General features: G+C 47.0%; 1 long non-coding RNA gene across 1 annotated transcript; it reads right to left on the bottom strand.

Annotated features, from left to right (window-relative positions):
* Positions 1-1,297: 1,297 nt before the first annotated feature.
* LOC106782022 (uncharacterized) lies at positions 1,298-4,067 on the bottom strand. The gene is made up of 2 exons (XR_001378859.3): positions 3,710-4,067; positions 1,298-1,606 (listed from the first exon to the last, which is right to left on the bottom strand). It is a non-coding gene; the product is annotated as an uncharacterized lncRNA (long non-coding RNA).
* Between the last annotated feature and the right edge of the window lie 1,358 nt (positions 4,068-5,425).

The raw sequence follows: 5,425 nt of genomic DNA, 5'->3' as shown, positions 1-5,425 counted from the left end.
CAGTTTTGACTAACCACAGATACCAAGACCCACAGTCTGCCGCCACTGGCATCGTGAATGACAGAGGAAGAGCTGTGTGTCTTGAAGCCCACCTGGGGCGGAGGCCCTGGGCTTCTAGCGCCGGCCAGCCTGTGGGGTGTGTGGCTCGCAGGGCAGGACTTGGCAGCGTGGCAGGTGTAGGACTGGGGCAGGTGGGCTGTGAGACTGATGCAGGGCCCTGGGGATGCCAGAGGGGGCGCCACTGCAGGGGAAACCTTGGGCTTGACTGTGGGATCTGCACAGAGAAGGGACCCAGGCCAGGAAGTTTGGGAAGGCCTGGGAAAGAGCAGGGGAGGTGGAGGTGCGATGAGCTGGTGTCCTCAGGGAATAAGCTCAGCTTATGGGAGTTCCCGGAGAGAAAGGCTGAGGGACAGAGACAGAGAGACAGACAGCGACACAGACATCGAGAGACTCCATCAAGCGAGGGAAAGGCAAGAGTTGACAAGAATGCCTACAAGGCAGAGAATTTAATGGAAGTGTCGCTATCTGTTGAACCATTCTAAAGTGGTGAAAGAAAAAAGAAAAAGAAAGAAATACTATATATTATATATTATTATATAATATATATTTGTATATTACCATATTTATATATATATATATATGCTATTATTATATAATATACATTTTACTGCTTTAGAATGATTCAATCTATGTACTTTCTCCTTTTCTTTTTCTGTCTTCATTGACAATAACTAGCGTTGCTGGAAGGCTCTGGGGCAGGCGCGGTGCTGTGTGCCTCAGGCACTTTCCTTTCAGTCCCACGCAGCCCCATCTTCCAGATGAGGAAGTGGAGTCCACAGAGGTTGAGCGCCTCCTGATGGAGATCGCGCTGCAGCCCCGGAGCCTGAGCTGTTAACAGGCTCTGGACAAAGAGAGATGCCTGATGTGTCACAACACCTGTGAGTTATTCAGGGCTCCTTTGGACGGTTCTCTTATGCTTCTGATGGTGGCGAGGATGAAAGAATAAATGATTGACCCAGGTGACTGATCGATCTCCGGTTCTTGTTGCCACCGGGGTCGCGAGTGTTTGGGGCTGTGAAGGTGAAGACTGTTGAGCTGGTGGTAAGAAGGTCAGTAATTAGGTTACGGACATTTTAAAATAAGGCGCTGAATCTGGTGTGAGATGCGACATCCCGCCCCTGAGGAGCTTCTGATGAAAGTCATTTGAGGAATCGGCTCTTTGTAGGAAGCCGAGAGCCACATCTTTTCCTCTCCATTAGGGCACCCAAATTAAGAAACTGGACTGAAAATCACTAGAGAACTTTATAAGATTTTAATGTCTAAGAATCCACATTAGCATGTCTCTGTCCAGAGGGTGTGAGAAACTAATCTGAGCGTAATTATCCTGTAATGTGACACCGGGGCAGGGACCTGGAGCCGGCTGCCCGCGGACCAGGTCTTAATGAGGCGGGGCGTGGACGCTGCCAACTCCATCAGTCAGAGTTCCACTTGGAGCAGCTGATGAGGGCAGCTGGGATGGTGGCCCCTTGGAGGTCTGAGAGGGGTCAGCCGTCGCTGAAGGTTGACATCCTTACAGTGGGGCCGTGCAGAGTGATTGCTTGGAGTCCTAGAAGAAAACCACATTTCAAATCCAGATTTGAGAGGGGAAAATGTTTGTGCAATAAGAGGTGGGGCTAGGACCGCAGGAGGGGGCCCTGAACTGCTGACTGAATGCGACCTGCCTTTCGCATCAGCTCTGCCTCCCGGCTCCTCCTGGGAGCTGACCCGTATCTTCCATTTGATTCTAAGGGATGGGGCCGCTTCCAATATCACATCAATGAAGCTTCAGGATAAAAGTGCCTAACTGAGTGTCTAAATTCAGCCGAAGCAGTTTCTACGGAATCTTGCCGTGTCTGTGACGCCTTTTTTCCCTTGTGTCTAAGAAGTCACATTTTTGACATTTTATTTTGTTTCTTAAATTCCTTTGATATGATTGTGGCTGCCTTTTGCACATTTATGACATTGGGTAGGTTGCTGTGGCCACACTATGTGAATCTACAAATAAATGCAGTAGGAAAATAATATGGAAATCCAAAAAGTTAAACAACTGGGGTTAGGGAAATGAATTTAGACAAGAACCGCAGAAGCTCCTTTATGGGGAATGACCCTCAGAGGAACAGCGGAATATTTGGAATATTAGCCCTTGTTCCTGCCCGGGAACTCTTGGCATTTTGTTAGAAATCATGTAGGTTTTTATTATGTCTTTATCGATAGACCTCTTCTCTCGCATCCGGGAAAAAGTTACTGCCTTTCTTCAGTATCTGTGCTTTGGTTCTCATTCATCCAGTCAAACATTTATTAAGTGCCTACTGTATGCTCTGTTCCAGCTGACAGTCTGGTTCTCGCTCCCAAATCTTGCCCCACACCCTGTCCTTCTTCATTCTTCTCCCCCCCCCCCCCCCCCCCCCCCCCGAGGGAACGGGGCATCCTGGCCTGGCCCAGCAAACCAGCCAGACAAGTGAATCATGGGCTGGACCTAGGGGGGAGGGGCGAGACTCAGGCCTGTGCCAGGGAGGGTCCCTGGAGTTCTGGGGAGCACAAGGAACGGTTCCTTTTTACTCACTGGTCTCTCTGTTCCACGTCACCCAAGAGCCAGAGTATTGCCAGCAGAACCCCCACTTGAACGCTTCAGTTCAGAAATTTATGTTCAAATCCCTTAAAAGGGGAAAGTCTTCCCCAATTAAGGCTTTATCTTAAAACAGAGCATTAGGGGCCGGCCCCGTGGCCGAGTGGTTAACTTCTCACACTCGGCGTCGGCGGCCCGGGGTTTCGCCAGTTCGGATCCTGGCGCAGACCTAGCACCGCTCCTCAGGCCACGCTGAGGTGGCGTCCCACACGCCACAACTAGAAGGACCCACAACTAGAATATACAACTATGTGCTGGGGGCTTTGGGGAGAAGAAGGAAAAAAAAGATTGGCAACAGATGTTAGCTCAGATGCCAATCTTTAGGGAAAAAACAGAAAAAACTGAGCATTATATTTCTAATAAAAAATATAAGATGTCAAAATGTGTGCTGTTGCCACTTGTGTATACATCCCTACTCTGTGCCTATCTTTAATATGGGAAATTTCAAACACACACACATAAGTTGAGAAAATAGTATGATCCCCACATTTCAATAATTATCAATTTATAGTCAGTTTGGTTTCATCCACACCCTCTTCATAATTTCATCTGTAAATTTCAATGTGTATTTCTAAACAGGAAGGACTTGTAGAAAAATCCCCAGCCCCACGACCCCATGCAGCCCCTTCTCCTGCGTCTCCTTGCTATCAAATGTCTAACAGCAAATGCTCAAATGAGTCAAGTGCTGTTTGAGTGTGTCCGTCACAATCGGCGTCCAGGTAAGGGCCGCACCTTGCAATTGGTTGAGATGCCTAAGTATCTATATGTCACCATTTTCCTTGTGTTGATCAAGTCCTGTTTAAAATGGTAAAACCATCTGGTGAGTATTATTTAAGATATATTTAGATGTCATGAAATGATCTTTAGAGAAAAATTAAAATTGTTTTATCAAGTTCTGCACATGGTTGAAAACTTAAATCATAGAGAATCGCTTACAATGGAAACAGTCCCCTGCCTCATCGACTTCCCCTCTCAGTCACTCTACGCCCTTTTCTATGTATTTAGTTTTTCTGGTGTTCACATCTGCAAATGTAATTAACATACATGGGTTGCTGATCCACGGACATGACGGACGGACTCCCCATGGTGACAGATGCGGATGAGGATGTCGTGTTCTTACCCTTCCCCCCACCTCCCTCCTCCTGTTTACGTTCTGTTGTTGCTATGGGAGGTGGTGGTGGTTCCCTTTGTCACATTAAATAACTCAAACTTCTGTGTCTTGTGCCACCAATGTTCAGGAGGATCTCCAAGCTTGTCACCATGGAGAGAGAAAGATTGGTCCCCTCTAATTAGCCTCCTTTCTCCTTCTTCTTACATTTCCCAACTTCTGCTAGATGTACCTTTCACTCTTTCTTATGTTCAAGGTAAAAACATTGAGGTTTTTTCCCTATAGCGGTTTCTTCTCCCTGATCTGTCTAGAGGCTAACTCGGAAAGTAGAATCCAATACAGCGTTTCTATTATCTGCAGAAAAAGCTGACCTAGATCCCGTGAACACCGTTCGTGGGAACCCCTCGCTCGTGGTTGAGTGCATCCACTTGACATCCTCGGAATGAGCGCTGGGCAGGCCAGTTTTCTAAATCTTTTCATGTTTGAAAACACTTGATTGACAGTTGGCCTGGGGTAGAAATTCGAGGTCAAAACTATTTTCCCTAAGAACTTTGAAGGCATTTTTCCATTGAAAAAGTAATTTGCAGGGTTAATTTCCTTAGCGATGGTTACTATGGTGCTCACATTTGAGGACCCACCCTTTGAACAGCGCCGCACGCAGTTCCCAGTGTTTTAATGAGATTTAATCCTCAGCCCCATGAGTCTGCAGCGTTATTTTCCACGCTGTACAGACAAGGAAACAAGTTATGAAGCCTGTAGCTTGTCCAGACAGGATTTAACTCCCAGAACCTGGCAACCTTCTTCTACCTAAGGCCACGGCTCCTGTCGAGGACCCCTCTCCACAGCCCCAGCCCTCACAGAATTCCAGAAAGACCACTCACTCCCCTGACCCCTCAGGTCCAGGAGTAACAGCTTCCCAGTGTGGCTGGTCCCCAATGCTTCCCCAGCCCCTGTCGGTTCCCTGTGACCTCTGTGAAGAGCCTGTTTGTTAAGCCCTTTCTTAAATCTTCTGAGCACCCAGCAGGGACCATGACCAATGCAGCCAACGGATGGGAAGCGCCAGGGTCGGGGTCAGCCTGATTCTCTCAGGCTCCAGTACCTGGTATCCAGGAACAGATTTAAGATATAAGAAGACAATAGTTTAGAAGCTGTAGGAGATGAGGATGGAGAAAATTTAGGTTGGTTATTTTAGTTTAATATTGAATATCCCCATTTAAAAAAAAAGCAAACTTGTTCTAATATTGTTATAATTGTTACGCTATTCATTTTGTGACTTTTGTCGATTACTACTTCATATCTGTGCAGTAAAACAGTTGATCTAAGCAATGTATCTTCTCACGAAGGTGTCATATCACTTTAAGTTCTTCTTTTACCATTTCTGAAGTGTTTTGAAAACCAGTGAGGGTCTCCCTGTGGCGCCCTGGGGCGGCCCGTTTCAGCCTCCCCATTGGGTTTTAATTGTCATCGCAGAGGAGATGGTTGTTCTCCAGAGTTTAGACAACTGGTCCATGGTGAAAACATTGTCTCTGAAAGAGTCACCATGACAACCTGCCTCTTCAGGGTAAGCATTTGAATTTTATCAAAATAAAGGACTTGGCTTCGTATTAAGCCGGTCCCCACGGCAGCGTTCATCACAGCGCGCGTGCTCTTAT

Source organism: Equus caballus, chromosome 10 (genome assembly GCF_041296265.1).
Source record: "Equus caballus isolate H_3958 breed thoroughbred chromosome 10, TB-T2T, whole genome shotgun sequence".
Taxonomy (NCBI): Eukaryota; Metazoa; Chordata; class Mammalia; order Perissodactyla; family Equidae; genus Equus; species Equus caballus.
Note: the sequence above shows the minus strand (reverse complement) of the source record. Positions and strands in the feature narration are given on the sequence as shown.